This window comes from Triticum aestivum, chromosome 7D (genome assembly GCF_018294505.1).
Source record: "Triticum aestivum cultivar Chinese Spring chromosome 7D, IWGSC CS RefSeq v2.1, whole genome shotgun sequence".
Classification (NCBI taxonomy): Eukaryota; Viridiplantae; Streptophyta; class Magnoliopsida; order Poales; family Poaceae; genus Triticum; species Triticum aestivum.
Window position 1 is genome coordinate 579,736,208 of NC_057814.1, and position 21,105 is coordinate 579,757,312.

Below are 21,105 nucleotides of genomic sequence, written 5' to 3' on the forward strand. Positions count from 1 at the left end.
TTTCTTGTTCTTGGTTCCCCACAAGATAGCTTTTTCCAATTATATTTGGTAGACCCTTCTTAAACACTGTTAATGCTAAGATAGACTGCGAAAAGGATGTTGTTACTATTGGTTTGGGTGATATGTCTCATGAGTTTAATTTCTCTAAATTTCGTAGACAACACCGTGAAGAGGAATTGCCTAGTAAAGATGAGATTATTGGTCTTGCTTCTATTGCCGTACCTCCTAGTGATCCTTTAGAACAATATTTGCTAGACCATGAAAATGATATGTTTATGAATGAAAGAAGGGAAATAGATGAAGTGTTCTTTAAACAGGGACCTATTCTGAAACACAATTTGCCTGTTGAAATCTTAGGGGACCCTCCTCCACCCAAGGGTGATCCCGTGTTTGAGCTTAAAGCATTGCCTAATACTCTTAAATATGCTTATCTTGATGAAAAGAAGATATATCCTATTATTATTAGTGCTAACCTTTCAGAGAAGGAGGAAGAAAAATTATTGAAAACTCTGAAGAAGCACTGTGCTGCTATTGGGTAAATTCTTGATGATCTTAAGGGCATTAGTCCCACTCTATGCCAACACAAAATAAATTTGGAGAAAGATGCCAAACCAGTTATTGATCATCAACGACGGCTGAATCCTAAAATGAAACAAGTGGTAAGAAAGGAAATACTAAAGCTCCTTGAGGCAGGTATAATTTATCCCGTTGATGATAGTCAGTGGGTAAGTCCTGTCCATTGTGTTCCTAAGAAGGGAGGTATTACTGTCGTCCCTAACGATAAAGATGAATTGATTCCGCAAACAATTATTACAGGTTATAGGATGGTAATTGATTTCCGCAAATAAAATAAAGCTACTAAAAAAGATCATTACCCCTTACCTTTTATTGATCAAATGCTAGAAAGATTATCCAAACATACACATTTTTGCTTTCTAGATGGTTATTCTGGTTTCTCTCAAATACCTGTGTCAGCTGATGATCAAGCTAAGACCACTTTTACTTGTCTTGTCGGTACTTTTGCTTATAGACGTATGCCTTTTGGTTTATGTAATGCACCTGCTACCTTTCAAAGATGCATGATGGCTATATTTTCTGATTTTAGTGAAAAGATTTGTGAGGTTTTCATGGACGATTTCTCCGTATATGGATCTTCTTTTGATGATTGCTTGAGCAACCTTGATCGAGTTTTGCAGAGATGTGAAGAAACTAACCTTGTCTTGAATTGGGAGAAGTGCCACTTTATGGTTAATGAAGGCAGTCTTGGGGCATAAAATTTCTGAAAGAGGTATTGAAGTTGATAAAGCTAAAGTTGATGCTATTGAAAAGATGCCGTGTCCCAAGGACATCAAAGGTATAAGAAGCTTCCTTGGTCACGCCGGATTTTATAGGAGGTTCATTAAGGACTTCTCAAAAATTTCTCGACCTCTGACTAATTTATTACAAAAAGATATACCATTTGTCTTTGATGATGATTGTGTAGAAGCATTTGAAATACTTAAGAAAGCATTGATTTCTGCACCTATTGTTCAGCCACCTGATTGGAATTTACCCTTTGAAATTATGTGTGATGCTAGTGATTATGCTGTAGGTGCTGTTCTAGGGCAAAGAGTTGATAAGAAATTAAATGTTATTCTATATGCTAGTAAAACTCAAGACAATGCTTAGAGAAATTATGCTACTACTGAAAAAGAATTCTTAGCAGTTGTATTTGCTTGTGATAAGTTCACCTTATATTGTTGATTCTAAAGTAACTATTCACACTGATCATGCTGCTATTAAATATCTTATGGAAAAGAAAGATGCTAAACCTAGACTTATTAGATGGGTTCTCTTGCTACAAGAATTTGATTTGCATATTATTGATAGAAAGGGAGCTGAGAACCCCGTTGCAGACAACTTGTCTAGGTTAGAAAATGTTCTTGATGACCCACTACCTATTGATGATAGCTTTCCTGATGAACAATTAAATGTCATAAATGCTTCTCATACTGCTCCATGGTATGCTGATTATGCTAATTACATTGTTGCCAAATTTATACCACCTAGTTTCACATACCAGCAAAAGAAAAAGTTTTTCTATGATTTGAGACATTACTTTTGGGATGACCCACATCTTTATAAAGAAGGAGTAGATGGTGTTATTAGACGTTGTATACCTGAGCATGAACAGGAACAGATCCTACGCAAGTGTCACTCCGAGGCTTATGGAGGACACCACGCTGGAGATAGAACTACACATAAGGTATTGCAATCCGGTTTTTATTGGCCTACTCTCTTCAAGGATGCCCGTAAGTTTGTCTTATCTTGTGATGAATGTCAAAGAATTGGTAGTATTAGTAGACGTCAAGAAATTCCTATGAATTATTCACTTGTTATTGAACCATTTGATGTTTGGGGCTTTGATTATATGGGACCGTTTCCTTCCTCCAATGGATATACACATATTTTAGTTTCTGTTGATTACGTTACTAAGTGGGTAGAAGCTATTCCAACTAGTAGTGCTGATCATAACACCTCTATTAAGATGCTTAAAGAAGTTATTTTTCCGAGGTTAGGAGTCCCCAGATATTTAATGACTAATGGTGGTTCACATTTTATTCATGGTGCCTTTCGTAAAATGCTTGCTAAGTATGATGTTAATCATAGAATTGCATCTCCATATCATCCACAGTCCAGTGGTCAAGTAGAATTGAGCAATAGAGAACTCAAATTAATTTTGCAAAAGACTATTAATAGATCTAGAAAGAATTGGTCCAAGAAACTTGATGATGCATTATGGGCCTATAGAACTGCGTATAAAAATTCTATGGGTATGTCTCTGTATAAAATGGTTTATGGAAAAGCATGTCACTTACCTCTCGAACTAGAACATAAGGCATATTGGGCCATTAAAGAGCTCAACTATGATTTCAAACTTGCCGGTGAGAAGAGGTTATTTGACATTAGCTCACTTGATGAATGGAGAACCCAAGCCTATGAAAATGCCAAATTGTTTAAAGAAAAAGTTAAAAGATGGCATGACAAAAGGATACAAGAGCGTGAGTTTAATGTAGGTGATTATGTATTGCTATACAACTCTCGTTTAAGATTTTTTGCAGGAAAACTTCTCTCTAAATGGGAAGGTCCTTACGTTATCGAAGAGGTCTATCGTTCCGGTGCCATAAAAATCAACAACTTCGAGGGCACAAATCCGAAGGTAGTGAACGGTCAAAGAATCAAACATTATATCTCAGGTAATCCCATAAATGTTGAAACCAATGTTATTGAAACCGTAACCCTGGAGGAGTACATAAGGGACACTTTCCGGAACGTTTCAGACTCCGAAAAGGAATAGGTATGTGGTACGGTAAGTAAACCGACTCCAAAACAGTTCTAATGGCATTTTTTTCTCCGTTTTGGAATATTTAGAAAAATAGAAAAATAAGAAGCAGTCCGGGAAGGACACGAGTCCTCCACGAGGGTGGAGGGCGCGCCCTACCCCCTGGGCGCGCCCCCTACCTCGTGGGCACCTCGTGAGCTCTCCGGACTCCGTTTTCTTGCACGATACGTATTTTGGTCGGTAAAAATTCATTATATAATCTCCCGAAGGTTTTAACCCCTATATCACGCAATTATCCTCTGTTTTTGTTTCAAGCTGTTTCTGTAGCAGATTTGGAGCAAGATGTCATCTCAGGATTCCGACGGAGAGAGCTATGTCTCACACCTCATTGCTGACCCAAAGACCTATGGGGATCTATCTCCTTGTGGTCGAACTACGGATGAGGAGGAGGATGCTCATTTGATGAGAATCAATGACTCAAGCTCGGAGGAGGAGGATGTCCCTCTACCTCAACCTAGGGATATGCACGTGAAGTTCAAGAAATCTAGTCTCCCTAAGAGGGCTAAACTATTTAACAACCGATCTATTCCTTCTCGTTTTTGGCAGAAAAACAAAGGAGATTTATGTGATAAGATCTTGAAGTTGGAATCGGAGGTGATGATTTAAAGGAGGAAATTGCCCTTCTCAATTACAGTATGAAGAAGCTAAAGGCACAACTGTCATCATCAACAACTCCATCACCACCACCTTCTTCACCAGCAAAGGAGATATAATCACATGGATATGGGCACTCCCCTTGGCAACTGCCAAGCTTGGGGGAGGTGCCCCGGTATCGTATCACCATCACACTCCTATCTTTACCGTTTTTCTTAGTTCGATCTTTTCAGTAGTATCTCGATCTAGTAGAATAAAGTTTTAGTCCAATTTAGTTTTGAGTTTTGCCTTATGATCCCTCTATGTAATCGAGTCCGTGAGCTATATAATAAAGGTGAGTGTTGAGTCAAGGGCTTGATTATCTTGCTATGATCTTGAGGGAATAAAAGAAAAGCGAACGAATAAAAAAGAAATAAAAAGAGATCATATTGATCTTATGAAGAGTAATGACTTCACATAGGAAGAGTATGATGATTAAAAGTTGTTGAGAGTTGACAAACATAGCTTTGGTCATAGTTGCAATTAATAGGAAGTAACAAAGAAAGAGGGGTTTCACATATAAATATACTATCTTGGACATCTTTTATGATTGTGAGCACTCATTAAAATATGACATGCTAAAGAGTTGATGTTGGACAAGGAAGACAATGTAATGAGTTATGTTTTCTTATATCTGAGATAATGTATATTGTCATGGATCATCCAACATGTTGAGCTTGCCTTTCCCCTCATGCTAGCCAAATTCTTTGCACCAAGTAGAGATACTACTTGTGCTTCCAAATACCCTTAAACCCAGTTTTGCCATGAGAGTCCACCATATCTACCTATGGATTGAGTAAGATCCTTCAAGTAAGTTGTCATCGGTGCAAGCAATAAAAATTGCTCTCTAAATATGTATGATTGATTGGTGTGGAGGAAATAAGCTTTATACGATCTTGTGATGTGGAAGAAATAAAAGCGATGGACTGCATAATAAAGGTCCATATCACAAGTGGTAATATAAAGTGACGTTCTTTCGCATTAAGATTTTGTGTATCCAACCCTGAAAGCGCATGGCAACCTCTGCTTCCCTCTGTGAAGGGCCTATCTTTTACTTTTATCTTCTACCTTATTTAAGAGTCATGGTGATCTTCACCTTTCCTTTTTACATTTTCTCCTTTGGCAAGCACAGTGTGTTGGAAAGATCCTGATACATATATCTAATTGGATGTAAGTTAGCATGAATTATTATTGTTGACATTACCCTTGAGGTAAAAGGTTGGGAGGCGAAACTATAAGCCCCTATCTTTCTCTGTGTCCGATTAAAACTCCGTAACCACAAGTATTGCGTGAGTGTTAGCAATTGTGAAAGACTAAATGATAGTTGAGTATGTGGACTTGCTAGGAAGCTCTGACATAGACTCTTTCTGATGTTATGATAAATTGCAATTGCCTCAATGACTGAGATTATAGTTTGTTAGTTCTCAATGAAGTTTCTGATTCATACTTTGCATTGTGAATAGATTATTACTTGAGCATAAGAAATCATATGACAATATCCATATATGTTGCTGTTATAAGATTAATCATGATGCCCTCATGTCCGTATTTTATTTTATTGACACCTCTACCTCTAAACATGTGGACATATTTATCGTTATCGGCTTCCGCTTGAGGACAAGCGAGGTCTAAGCTTGGGGGAGTTGATACGTCCATTTTGCATCATGATTTTATAACGATATTTATTGCATTATGGGCTATTATTACTCATTATGTCACAATACTTATGCCTATTCTCTCTTATTTTACAAGGTTTACCTACGGAGGGAGAATGGCGGCAGCTGGAATTCTGGGCTGGAAAAGGAGCAAATATTAGAGACCTATTCTGCACAACTCCAAAAGTCCTGAAACTCCACGAAAGTTGTTTTTGGAAATAATAAAAAATACTGAGCGGAAGAAATACCAGAGGGGGCCCACACCCTGGCCACGAGGGTGGGGGCGCGCCCTACCCCCCCTGGGCGCGCCCCCCTGCCTCGTGGGCCCCCTGTTGGCCCTCCGGTGCCCATCTTCTGCTATATGAAGTCTTTCGTCCGAAGAAAAAGAAGAAGAAAGCTTCCGGGACAAGACTCCGCCGCCACGAGGCAGAACCTTGGCGGAACCAATCTAGGGCTCCGGTAGAGCTGTTCTGCCGGGGACAGTTCCCTCCGGGAGCGGGAAATCATCGCCATCATCATCACCAATGCTCCTCTCATCGGGAGGGGGCCAATCTCCATCAACATCTTCACCAGCACCATCTCCTCTCAAATCCTAGTTCATCTCTTGTATCCAATTCTTGTCTCCAAGTCCGGGATTGGTACCTGTAGGTTGCTAGTAGTGTTGATTACTCCTTGTAGTTGATGCTAGTTGGTTTATTCAGTGGAAGATCATATGTTCAGATCCTTTATGCATATTAATACTCCTCTGATTATGAACATGAATATGCTTTGTGAGTAGTTACGTTTGTTCCTGAGGACATGGGAGAAGTCTTGCTATTAGTAGTCATGTGAATTTGGTATTCATTCGATATTTTGATGAGATGTATGTTGTCTCTCCTCTAGTGGTGTTATGTGAACGTCGACTACATGGCACTTCACCATTATTTGGGCCTAGAGAAAGGCATTGGGAAGTAATAAGTAGATGGTGTGTTGCTAGAGTGACAGAAGCTTAAACCCTAGTTTATGTGTTGCTTCGTAAGGGGCTGATTTGGATCCATACACTACAGGAAACAGCTATTTTGCCGTCTGCCACGGCGGACGGCAAAGGCTCGAACGGCGGACGGCAAAGGCCTTTGCCGTCAGCCGCGGACGGCAAAAGGCTCCGGCAAAGTAGGCTACGGTAAACAGGTCCTTTGCCGTCTGCTTTTTATGGCGGACGGCAAAGAGTCCTTTGCCTACAGCAGCGGACGGCAAAGAGGAGGGACGGCAAAAATACTGGACGTCCGCCAGCGTTAGTCCGTTAGGCGGCTAACGGCGGCCTTTGCCGTCCGCCAGCGGACGGCAAATTTGAGCGCCTCTTTGCCGTCCGCCAGTTGACGTCAGCAATGCGTCAGCGCACGCTGTTTTTTGCCGTCTGCCACGGCGGACGGCAAAGGCAAAGTCTTTGCCATCAGCTTAGCTTTGTCGTCCGCCATGGTAGGCAAATTTGCCAAATGGCCCATCTCTCAGGAAGCACAGGTGGGCGCCACGTGCCCCCTTTGCCGTCTGCCACCGATGGCAAAGGTGTCTTTGCCGTCCGCGGCGGACGGCAAAGAGCCAGCACTGCCTCTTTTTATTCTGTTTTTCTTATATCCAACAATTATCACAGGAAATATATCACAGCAAATATATCACAGGAGCCAGCACATATATATCCAACATAATAAATATCCAGCACATATATATCCAACATAATAAATATCCAGCACATATATATCCATACATACATAGTAGGTTGCACATAGTTCCATCGATCCATACATATTACAATATGCAAAGTTTCATCATAGCAATCTAGTTTCATCATAGCAAGCGAGCAGAATACAAGAAGTGCATCAAAGGAAAAAAACAAGCAATCCATCATAGAAAGCTGGCTTCCGTGAAGTGAACGAAACCTGCAAAATGACAAATAAGAAAGTTAGAAAAAGAAGACTAGAAGAAGAATTAGACTAGAAGAAAAAGAATAGAAGAAGAAGAAGAAGAAGACTAGAAGGACAAGTATATGCCATTTATTAGCTAACCTAGGTGAAATGGATCGTTTATGAGCTATCTCAGGTGAAATGGATCGTTTATGAGCTATGTTAGGTGAAATGGATCGTTTATGAGCTAACCTAGGTGAAATGGGTCGTTTATGAGTTAACCTAGGTGAAATGGGTCGTTTATGAGCTATTTATGCAATTTTTGACATAAGTTAGCTAAGTACATATCGTTTTAGAGCTAACTTAGGTAAAATGGATGGTTTATGAGGTCAGTAAGCTTATTAAGTCATTTTGGAGGAAAAGAAGCTAACTCTAGGTCATTATGGCAAGCATATTGGAGGAAATAAAGCTAAGTCTAGGTCTTTATGCATTTGTTAAGCAAAACACTAGAGAAACTTACCGTGATCAGGGAGGTGTAGGAGCGGGGTGGCTAGTGCCGCTACCTGGAGAAGGATCGTGTGATGTGTTTCTGGAGTTAAGCTGCACCAAAGATCATTTCCAATGTCTCGTTAGCATTATGAGACTCAAATGTTAAGACTAGCAAGTAATGTCCATTCAAATTAAACTCACCGTGCTCCCAGGAGCAATCACTGGCATCGGCGGAGCGGGCTGACCGGACTTCTCGCACACAGACTGCACATTTGGTTTTCACAACAGAGTCATACTAGTTAGTAATGAGACTCAAATGTTAAGACTAGCAAGTAATCTGCAGAAGAAACTTACCACAAGGAGCTCGTACATGGCCCTTGCCTGCATGTCATTCCGTGCCCTCTCCTCCTCCATCATCTTTCTCGTCCTCTCCTCCATCTCCCGCTCCCTTTCCGCCGCCTCCGCCAGAAGTTTCTCCGTTCTATCTCTCTCAGTCTATATAGCAGCCTGCAACACCACTCACATGACCATTTGTAATCATTGATGGAAGCGCACACAATGTAATGGAGAAAGATAACTGAGTACGTATCACTAACCTTGATGGCGAGTTGCACTGGCCGTTCACGAGGCCTTATCTCAGGAGCGGAGCTCGACTGGCGCGCCTTGATCTCCGGGAGAGTGCTAGGACAACGGATAAGTCCATCTCCAATGGCTATGGAGCCATGGGACCTCCCGCCACCAGATATCATCACCAGCTCTGGATCAATGGGACCCTGGCTCGGGTTAAAGTCCTCCCCTTTCCTCGCCTTCCCCTCATCTCTATATCTCACGAGCTTGTTGTGGGAGGAGATGTTGGTGAAGTTGTTTGCATCATCGAGGTCAGACTGAGAGAAAGCCTTGACTTTCTTGAAAGAGCCAGTGTGGGCCATGGCATACAGGTCGTACACCTCTGGCACCTTATCCACCTTATTGTAGCGTGCCTGAAAGAGAGAAACAATGAAAATTAGTAATTAAAGGGCTCAAGCTAGCATGATGAATGAATTGCATGAATCATGAAGCAAACCACATACCCAGTTGCGCCCGTACTGATATAAGTTGGAGCTGCCTTGATGGTGTGGCACACCTTCCATTTGGGCACGTTTGTCCTTGGCCTCGTTGTGGAGGGCTAGCCATTCTTTTGAGCACCACTCATCGACCAACACCTCCCAACAATCCATCCGATCCGCACACCATCTCGGAGGCGCCTAAGTTAGCAAATAGAAACTTGAGCGCTACGGCTAAGAATTACTAAATGAAGGAACTTAAGTAGAAGGCCTTAAGAATTACCTTCATGTACTGCTCCTTACTCAGGAACTTATCGCGGCACGCCGGCTTGGTCTTCTTGATACCACGCAAGGCGTAGTAGTCTCGAACAGCCTGCACCCGAGCCTCATGCCGTAAGTTCTGGAGTAGGCGCTTGCAGACGTTCTGGATAACATTTGCCGCGTCCTCCTCGTATCCCTCCTCACACCTGTAGAATGTCTGCAATCAAATGAGACAATGTTGATTAGTACAATTAATAACTAGCTAGTTGAAGATTTTGAAATGTGTAAAGGAGAAATTACCCAGAACGTCCTCGTGTCGCACACGACACCGTCGATAATGACATCCGGCGGGGCCGGGGCAGCCACGTAGTGCTCCCAGCTCAACCCAAGCTCTGGAAGCCGACCCTCACCAGGCAACGTGACAAACCCCGGGAAGTTTTGCCGGCAAAGAACTTCAAGGACGGAGTTGGGCCGGCGGACACTATGATGGTGGTCCCAACCCCTGCAGCATGACAAGGCCAACGCATTAGTTATTTGAAGAAACGTGAATGCAGAAGGTAAAAAAATATTAAATGCACGTACGTACCTCTCCCCATCAGGGAAAATCAACCACCTCTGCTCGCGGGTCGCCGGCACGGACGGGAGCCGTGTAGCACCACGCTGGTAGACGGTGCCACCCTCCTCCTCAAGATCAGTCGGCTCCCCGCCATCATCAGCATGGCCACTCGGCTCCTCTGGCTGATCCGGCCAGGTACCCCATCCGGACGTGTGCTCGTCTGGGATCTCGTGGGCCGAAGGCCAGTCGACCCGAGGCTCGCGGGCCCAAGACCCGTGGACCGGAGGCTCGTGGACCGGAGTCCGTGTAGCCTCCTCCTCGGACGAGTCCACCCTAGCAGTCACATGCTCGGGTGAAACAGCTGGGGGTGGCGACGAGGAAGGCACCGTAGCAGTCACTCGGTACCTCCTTCGCCGATAGCAGATACACAACAATTTGTAGACTTTCGGTCGGCCATACATAGCTCTTTGCCATAGGTACGAAAGCGATACCAGTTGATGTCGTATTTGTCAAATGAACGGACCTTATAGTCAAAACCATTAGCGACTTGTCTCAATTCGGCGTCCATAGACTCTGAATTAGGCTACAAGTTTAATATGAAAGGATTGTTGCATTACGCACAAATTAGCGAATGAAACCGGGATAGCCGCCTACAAATTAGCCTACAAGTCTAATAGAAATTACCGTTTGTTTGAACCAAGAGATGAAACCGGGATAGCCGCCTCCTTGCTTTGCGAGAAGCTCATACTCTTCGACAGAATCCTTTTGGATCACCGCTCCATACGAGAATAAGGCGACGTATCGACTGTATGAAATATCCAGGAATAAGAGCAGTTCAAAGGAAATAGAAGTTGCGAAACTATGTACCGAGAACTTACTCGATGTATGGCCGCACTTCCATCAGGTTGTTGAAGATATACAACGAAATGGTCCACCATTGTTCGTTATCCAAAGATACTGGATTTGAAACACTGGCTGGTGCGAGATTCCCTTTGAATAGGCTGAGGTTGGATCCACCCTTTTTAGGGTCGTCAGCATTGTACCGAGGCTTCGGATTATGCAAATGACGATTTTTGGCTTCGTAGTGTGCTGTCACGAAGTTTGCCGCCTCCTCAGTGATGAATGCCTCAGCCATCGATGCTTCAATTCTACGTTTATTTTTACATTTTTGTCGAAGCGTCTTCTGCATCCTCTCAGTTGGGTAGCACCAACGATTTTGCACGGGCCCCCCCAATCTTGCCTCGGTCGGGAGATGCAAAATCAAATGTTGCATTGGATTAAAGAAGCCCGGTGGAAAGATCTTCTCTAACTTGCAGATCAACTCCGGCGCCGACTCTTCCATTTCTTCTAGCATGCCAGGCGATAGTTCTTTCGCACAAAGAACACGGAAGAAATAGCTGAGTTCTGCCAGTACTAGCCATTCATCCTCAGGGATGAAGCCACGCAACATCACCGGCATTCCCCGCTCAATCCATATGTGCCAATCATGACTCGGGGTCGGGGTGTCGGGGTCGGGGTCGGGGTCGGGGTCTCGGGGTCGGGGTGCCGGGTCGGGGTCGGGGTGCCGTGTCGGTGTCGGGGTCGGGGTGTCGGGTCAGGCTCGGGGTCGGGGTCTCGGGGTCGGGGTGTCGGGTCGGGGTCGGGGTGCCGTGTCGGTGTCGGGGTCGGGGTGTCGGGTCAGGCTCGGGGTCGGGGTCTCGGGGTCGCGGTGTCGGGTCGGGGTGCCGGGTCGGGGTGTCGGGTCGGGGTGTCGGGTCGGGGTGCCGTCTCGGGGTCGGGGTGTCGGGTCGGGGTCGGGGTGTCGGGGTCGGGGTTGGGGTCGGGGTGTCGGGGTCGGGGTGTCGTGTCGGGGTGCCGGGTCGGGGTCGGGGTGCCGTGTCGGGTCGGGGTTTTTCCTCTTTTTTCCTTTTCTTCTTCTTCCTATTCTTCCTCTTCTTATTTTTTCTTCTCCTTCTCCTCTTCTTCTTCTTCCTTTCCTTTTTCCTCTTCTTCTTTTTTCTTCTCCTCCTCTCCTCTTTTTTCTTCTTCTTCTTCCTCTTCTTCTTTTTTCTTCTCCTCCTCCTCTTCTTCTTCTTCCTTTCCTTTTTCCTCTTCTTCTTCTCCTCCTCTCCTCTTTTTTCTTCTTCTTCTTCTTTCCTCAAACTAAACCTAAAACTACAACTAAAACTAAATCTAAACTAAAACTAAAACTAAAAAGGAAAAAAAAGAAAAAAACAGAAAAAAGGAGGGCTCGCCTGGGGGGTGGAGGAGGCCGGTGGAGCAGGGGGGCGGGGCGGTGGAGGAGGCGGCCTGGGGCGGCGGGGGGCCGGGCCCTAGCGGTGCGGCGCGGGGCGGCGGGGGGCCGGGGCGGTGGGGGCGACGGGGCCCCGGGGCAGCGGCGAGCCGGGGCGGCGGGGGCGACGGGGCGGCGGGGGCGACGGGGCGGCGGGGGGCCGGGCCCGGGCGGTGGGGCGCAGGGCGGCAGGGGGCCGGGGCGACGGGGCCCCGGGGCGGCGGGGGCGACGGGGCGGCGGCGAGCCGGGGCGGCGGGGGCGACGGGGCGGCGGCGGGGGCGGGGTGGGACGAGAGAAACGACGAGGGAGAGAAGAAGTGAGTAACGGGCGGGGGGTTTGGGCCGTTAGGTAGTGAGCTCTTTGCCGTCTGCCTCTCTTTGCCGTCCGCTTTTTTGCCTCTTTGCCGTCTGCTAGCGGACGGCAAAGAGGTGGCCCATTAAGTTTTTCCCAAACGGGCGGGGGGTGGGGGCCACCTCACTCTTTGCCGTCCGCCAGCGGACGGCAAAGATTCTTTGCCGTCAGCTGGCAGACGGCAAAGAGCTGGCAGATGGCAAAGAGCTTCTTTGCCGTCTGCCCTTTCTTTGTCGTCTGCTTTTGGGTAGCTGATGGCAAAGAGCTTCTTTGCCGTCAGCTAGCAGACGGCAAAGAGCTGGCAGATGGCAAATTAGCTGATTCCAGTAGTGATATGTTTCATGATATGGTTAGGTTTACCTTAATACTTCTTTTGTAGTTGCGGATGCTTGCAATAGGAGTTAATCATAAGTGGGATGCTTGTTCAAGTAAGAACAGCACCCAAGCACTGGTCCACCCACATATCAAATTATCAAAGTACCGAACGCGAATCATATGAACGTGATGAAAATTAGCTTGACGATAATTCCCATGTGTCCTCGGGAGTGCTTTTCATTATATAAGAGTTTGTCCAGGCTTGTCCTTTGCTACAAAACGGATTGGGCCACCTTGCTGCACTTTATTTACTTTTGTTACTTGTTGCTCGTTACAAATTATCTTATCACAAAACTATCTGTTACCTATTATTTCAATGCTTGCAGAGAATACCTTGCTAAAAACCGCTTTTCATTTCCTTCTGCTCCTCGTTTGGTTCGACGCTCTTACTTATCGAAAGGACTACGATAGATCCCCTATACTTGTGGGTCATCAGATGTCTCTTACCGATTTACCACTATCGTTTTGGAGTTGTGCATTAGAGACAGCTGCAGTCACGTTAAATAGGACACCATCTAAGTCCGTTGAGATGAGACTATATGAAATGTGGTTTAGAAAGAAACCTAAGCTGTCGTTTCTTAAAGTTTGCGGCTGCGATGCTTATGTGAAAAAGCTTCAACCTGAGAAGCTCGAACCCAAATCAGAGAAATGTGTCTTCATAGGATACCCAAAGGAGACTGTTGGGTACACCTTCTATCACAGATCCGAAGGCAAGATATTTGTTGCTAAAAATGGATCCTTTCTAGAGAAGGTGTTTCTCTCGAAAGAACTGAGTGGGAGGAAAGTAGAACTTGATGAGGTAATTGTACCTTCTCCCGAATTGGAAATTAGTTCATCACAGAAATCAGTTCCAGTGATGCCTACACCAATTAGTGAGGAAGTTAATGATGATGATCATGAAATTTCAGATCAAGTTACTACCGAACCTCGTAGGTCAACCAGAGTATGGTCCGCACTAGTGTGGTATGGTAATCTGGTTCTGGAAGTCATGTTACTAGACCATGACAAACCTACGAACTATGAGGAAGCGATGATGAGCCCAGATTCCGCAAAATGGCTTAAGGCCATGAAATCTGAGATGGGATCCATGTATGAGAACAAAATATGGACTTTGGTGGTCTTGCCCGATGATCGGCAGGCCATTGAGAATATATGGATCTTCAAGAGGAAGATGGACGCTGATGGTAGTGTTACTATCTACAAAGCTCGAATTGTCGAAAAAGGTTTTTGACAAATTCAAGATGTTGGCTACGATGAGATTTTCTCACTCGTATCGATGCTTAAGTCTGTCCGAATCATGTTAGTAATAGCCGCATTTTATGAAATCTGGCAAATGGATATCAAAACTGCATTCCTTAATGGATTTATTAAAGAAGAGTTGTATATGATGCAACCAGAAGCTTTTGTCGATCCTAAAGGTGCTAACAAAGTGTACAAATCTCCAGTGATCCATCTATGGACTGGTGCAAGCATCTCGGAGTTGGACTATCTGCTTTTATGAGTTGATCAAAGCATATAGTTTTATATAGACTTGCCGTGAAGCCTATATTTACAAGAAAGTGAGTGGGAGCACTACAACTTTTCTGGTAAGTATATGTGAATGACATATTGTTGATCGGAAATGATGTAGAATTTTCTGGAAAGCATAAAGGAATATTTGAAAGGAGTATTTCAAAGAAAAACCTTGGTGAAGCTGCTTACATATTGAGCATCTAAGATCTATAGAGATAGATCAAGACGCTTGATAAGTTTTTCAATGAGTACATACCTTGACAAGTTTTTGAAGTAGTTCAAAATGGAACAGTCAAAGAAGGAGTTCTTGCCTGTGTTGCAAGGTGTGAAGTTGAGTAAGACTCAAAGCCCGACCACGGCAGAAGATGGAGAGAAAATGAAAGTCATTCCCTATGCCTCAGCCATAGGTTCTATAAAGTATGTCATGCTGTGCACCAGACCTATTGTATATCCTGCCCTGAGTTTGGCAAGGGAGTACAATAGTGATCTAGGAGTAGATCACTGGACAGCGGTCAAAATTATCCTTAGAGGACTAAGGAAATATTTCTCGGTCATGGAGGTGATAAAGAGTTCGTCGTAAAGAGTTACGTCGATGCAAGCTTTGACACCGTTCTGGATGACTCCGAGTCCCAATCTGGATACATATTAAAAGTGGGAGCAATTAGCTAGAGTAGCTTTGTGCAGAGCATTGTAAACATAGAAATTTGCAAAATACATACGGCTCTGAATGTGGCAGCTCCGTTGACTAAATTTATCTCACAATCAAAACATGATCACACCTTAGTGCTCTTGGGTGTTAATCACATAGCGATGTGAACTAGCTTATTGACACTACTAAACCCTTTTGAATGTTGGTCACATGGCTGTTGGAAATATGCCCTAGAGGCAATAATCAATGGTTATTATTATATTTATTTCTTCATGGTAATTGTCTACTGTTCATGCTATAATTGTGTTATCCGGAAATCGTAATACATGTGTGAATACATAGACCACAACGTGTCCCTAGTAAGCCTCTAGTTGACTAGCTCATTGATCAACAGATAGTCATGGTTTCCTGACTATGGACATTGGATGTCATTGATAACGGGATCACATCATTAGGAGAATGATGTGATGGACAAGACCCAATCCTAAGCATAGCATAAAAGATCGTGTAGTTTCGTTTGCTAGAGCTTTTCCAATGTCAAGTATCTTTTCCTTAGACCATGAGATCGTGCAACTCCCGGATACCGTAGGAGTGCTTTGGGTGTGCCAAACGTCACAACATAACTGGGTGACTATAAAGGTGCACTACGGGTATCTCCGAAAGTGTCTGTTGGGTTGGCACGGATCGAGACTGGGATTTGTCACTCCGTGTGACGGGGAGGTATCTCTGGGCCCACTCGGTAATGCATCATCATAATGAGCTCTATGTGACTAAGGCGTTAGTCACGGGATCATGCATTACGGTACGAGTAAAGAGATTTGCCGGTAACGAGATTGAACAAGGTATTGGGATACCGACTATCGAATCTCGGGCAAGTAACATACCGATTGACAAAGGGAATTGCATACGGGATTGATTGAATCCTCGACATCGTGGTTCATCCGATGAGATCATCGTGGAACATGTGGGAGCCAACATGGGTATCTAGATCCCGCTGTTGGTTATTGACCGGAGAGGCGTCTCGGTCATGTCTGCATGTCTCCCGAACCCGTAGGGTCTACACACTTAAGGTTCGGTGACGCTAGGGTTGAAGAGATATGAGTATGCGGAAACCCAAAAGTTGTTCGGAGTCCCGGATGAGATCCCGGACGTCACGAGGAGTTCCGGAATGGTCCGGAGGTGAAGAATTATATATAGGAAGTCAAGTTTCGGCCACCGGGAAAGTTTCGGGGGTTATCGGTATTGTACCGGGACCACCGGAAGGGTCCCGGGGGTCCACCGGGTGGGGCCGCCTATCCCGAAGGGCCCCGTGGGCTGAAGTGGGAAGGGAACCAGCCCCTAGTGGGCTGGGCGCCCCCCCATGGGCCTCCCCCCTGCGCCTAGGGTTGGAAACCCTAGGGTGGGGGGGCGCCCCACTTGCCTTGGGGGGCAAGGCACCCCCTTGGCCGCCCCCCCCCCCCCATCTAGATGGGGTTTGGCCGGCGCCCCCCCCCCTCCCAGGGGACCTATATAAAGGGGGGAGGGAGGGCAGCAAGATGACAGCCTTGGGCGCCTCCCTCCTCCCCTGCTACACCTCTCTCTCTCGTAGAAGCTCGGCGAAGCCCTGCCGACATCCCGCTACATCCACCACCACGCCGTCGTGCTGCTGGATCTCCATCAACCTCTCCTTCCCCCTTGCTGGATCAAGAAGGAGGAGACGTTTCTGCACCGTACGTGTGTTGAACGCGGAGGTGCCGTCCGTTCGGCACTCGGTCATCGGTGATTTGAATCACGGCGAGTACGACTCCGTCATCCATGTTCATTGGAACGCTTCCGCTCGCGATCTGCAAGGGTATGTAGATGCACTCCTTTCCCCTCGTTGCTAGTATACTCCATAGATGCATCTTGGGGAGCGTAGGAAAATTTTAAAATTATGCTACGATTCCCAACAGTGGCATCATGAGCCAGGCCTATGCGTAGTTACTATGCACGAGTAGAACACAAAGAAGTTGTGGGCGTTGATGTTGCCAATTCTTCTTGCCGCTACTAGTCGTTTCTTGTTTCGGCGGCATTGTAGGATGAAGCGGCCCGGACCGACCTTACACGTACGCTTACGTGAGACTGGTTCCACCGACTGACATGCACTAGATGCATAAGGTGGCTAGCGGGTGTCTGTCTCTCCTACTTTAGTCGGAACGGATTAGATGAAAAGGGTCCTTATGAAGGGTAAATAGAAATTGGCAAATCACGTTGTGGTCATACGTAGGTAAGAAACGTTCTTGCTAGAAACCTACAAACCACGTAAAAAAACTTGCAACAACAATTAGAGGACGTCTAACTTGTTTTTGCAGCATGTGTTATGTGATGTGATATGGCCAGAAGATGTGATGAATGATATATGTGATGTATGAGATTGATCATATTCTTGTAATAGGAATCACGACTTGCATGTCGATGAGTATGACAACCGGCAGGAGCCATAGGAGTTGTCTTTATTATTTTGTATGACCTGCGAGTCATTGAATAACGCCATGTAAATTACTTTACTTTGTTGCTAAACGCGTTAGCCATAGAAGTAGAAGTAATCGTTGGCGTGACGACTTCATGAAGACACGATGATGGAGATCATGGTGTCATGCCGGTGATGAAGATGATCATGGTGCCCCGAAGATGGAGATCAAAGGAGCAAAATGATATTGGCCATATCATGTCACTATTTGATTGCATGTGATGTTTATCTTGTTTTTGCATCTTATTTGCTTAGAACGACGGTAGTAAGTAAGATGATCCCTTATGATAATTTCAAGTAAAGTGTTCCCCCTAACTGTGCACCGTTGCGAAGGTTCGTTGTTTCAAAGCACCACGTGATGATCGGGTGTGATAGATTCTAACGTTCGCATACAACGGGTTTTGACGAGCCTAGCATGTACAGACATGGCATCGGAACACACGCAATACACTTAGGTTGACTTGACGAGCCTAGCATGTACAGACATGGCCTCGGAACACGGAGGACCGAAAGGTCAAGCATGAGTCGTATAGAAGATACGATCAACATGGAGATGTTCACCGATCTTGACTAGTCCGTCTCACGTGATGATCGGACACGGCCTAGTTAACTCGGATCATGTTTCACTTAGATGACTAGAGAGATGTCTATCTGAGTGGGAGTTCATTGAGTAATTTGATTAGATGAACTTAATTATCATGAACTTAGTCTAAAATCTTTACACTATGTCTTGTAGATCAAATGGCCAACGTTGTCCTCAATTTCAACGCGTTCCTAGAGAAAACCAAGCTGAAAGATGATGGAAGCAACTATACGGACTGGGTCCGGAACCTGAGGATCATCCTCATAGTAACCAAGAAAGATTATGTCTTAGAAGCACCGCTAGGTGAAGCACCAATCCCAGAAAACCAAGACGTTATGAACGCTTGGCAGCAGCGTGCTGATGATTACTCCCTCGTTCAGTGCGGCATGCTTTACAGCTTAGAACCGGGTCTCCAAAAGCGTTTTGAGAAACATGAAGCATATGAGATGTTCGAGGAGCTGAAATTGGTTTTCCAAGCTCATGCCCGGGTCGAGAGATATGAAGTCTCCGACAAGTTCTTCAGCTGTAAAATGGAGGAGAATAGTTCTGTTAGTGAGCACATACTCAGAATGTCTGGGTTGCACAACCGCTTGACTCAGCTGGGAGTTAATCTCCCGGATGACGCGGTCATTGACAGAATCCTTCAGTCGCTTCCACCAAGCTACAAGAGCTTTGTGATGAACTTCAATATGCAGGGGATGGAAAAGACCATTCCTGAGGTATATTCAATGCTGAAATCAGCGGAGGTGGAGATCAGAAAAGAACATCAAGTGTTGATGGTGAATAAAACCACTAAGTTCAAGAAGGGCAAGGGTAAGAAGAACTTCAAGAAGGACGGCAAGGGAGTTGCCGCGCCCGGTAAGCCAGTTACTGGGAAGAAGTCGAAGAATGGACCCAAGCCTGAGACTGAGTGCTTTTATTGCAAGGGAAGTGGTCACTGGAAGCGGAACTGCCCCAAATACTTAGCGGACAAGAAGGCCGGCAACACCAAAGGTATATGTGATATACATGTAATTGATGTGTACCTTACCAATACTCGTAGTAGCTCCTGGGTATTTGATACCGGTGCGGTTGCTCATATTTTTAACTCAAAACAGGAACTACGGAATAAACGGAGACTGGCGAAGGACGAGGTGACGATGCGCGTCGGGAATGGTTCCAAGGTCGATGTGATCGCCGTCGGCACGCTACCTCTGCATCTACCTACGGGATTAGTTTTAAACCTCAATAATTGTTATTTAGTGCCAGCTTTGAGCATGAACATTGTATCTGGATCTCGTTTAATTCGAGATGGCTACTCATTTAAATCCGAGAATAATGGTTGTTCTATTTATTTGAGAGATATGTTTTATGGTCATGCCCCGCTGGTCAATGGTTTATTCTTGATGAATCTCGATCGTGATGTTACACATATTCATGGTGTGAATACCAAAAGATGTAAAGTTGATAACGATAGTCCCACATACTTGTGGCACTGCCGCCTTGGTCACATTGATGTCAAGCGCATGAAGAAGCTCCATGCAGATGGACTTTTGGATTCTCTTGATTACGAATCATTTGACACGTGCGAACCATGCCTCATGGGTAAGATGACAAAAACTCCGTTCTCCGGAACAATGCAGCGAGCAACCAACTTATTGGAAATCATACATACCGATGTGTGCGGTCCAATGAGTGTTGAGGCTCGCGGAGGATATCGTTATGTTCTCACTCTCACTGATGACTTAAGTAGATATGGGTATGTCTACCTAATGAAACACAAGTCTGAAACCTTTGAAAAGTTCAAGGAATTTCAGAGTGAGGTTGAGAATCAACGTGACAGAAAAATAAAATTCTTATGATCAGATCGTGGTGGAGAATATTTAAGTCACGAGTTTGGTGCACACTTAAGGAAATGTGGAATAGTTTCACAACTCACGCCGCCTAGAACACCTCAGAGAAACGGTGTGTCTGAACGTCGTAATCGCACTCTATTGGATATGGTGCGATCTATGATGTCTCTTACCGATTTACCGCTCTCATTTTGGGGCTATGCTTTAGAGACTGCCGCATTCACTTTAAATAGGGCTCCATCGAAATCCGTTGAGACGACACCGTATGAATTATGGTTTGGGAAGAAACCTAAGCTGTCGTTTCTGAAAGTTTGGGGATGCGATGCTTATGTCAAGAAACTTCAACCTGAAAAGCTCGAACCCAAGTCGGAAAAATGCGTCTTCATAGGATACCCTAAGGAAACCATTGGGTATACCTTCTACCTCAGATCCGAAGGCAAGATCTTCGTTGCCAAGAACGGGTCCTTTCTGGAGAAGGAGTTTCTCTCGAAAGAATTGAGTGGGAGGAAAGTGGAACTTGATGAGGTGATAGTCACCCCTTCCGAACCGGAAAGTAGCGCAGCGCGGGAAGATGTTCCTGTGGTGCCTACACCGACTGGGGAGGAAGTTAATGATGATGATCATGAAGCTTCGGATCAAGTTACTACTGAACTTCGTAGGTCCACAAGGACACGTTCCGCACCAGAGTGGTACGGCAACCCTGTCCTGGAAATCATGTTGTTAGACAACGGTGAACCTTCGAACTATGAAGAAGCGATGGCGGGCCCGGATTCCGACAAATGGCTAGAAGCCATGAAATCCGAGATAGGATCCATGTATGAAAACGAAGTATGGACTTTGACTGACTTGCCCGATGATCGGCGAGCCATAGAAAACAAATGGATCTTTAAGAAGAAGACAGACGCGGATGGTAATGTGACCATCTACAAAGCTCGACTTGTCGCTAAGGGTTATCGACAAGTTCAAGGGGTTGACTACGATGAGACTTTCTCACCCGTAGCGAAGCTGAAGTCCGTCCGAATCATGTTAGCAATTGCCGCATACTATGATTATGAGATATGGCAGATGGACGTCAAAACGGCATTCCTTAATGGCTTCCTTAAGGAAGAGTTGTATATGATGCAGCCGGAAGGTTTTGTCGATCCT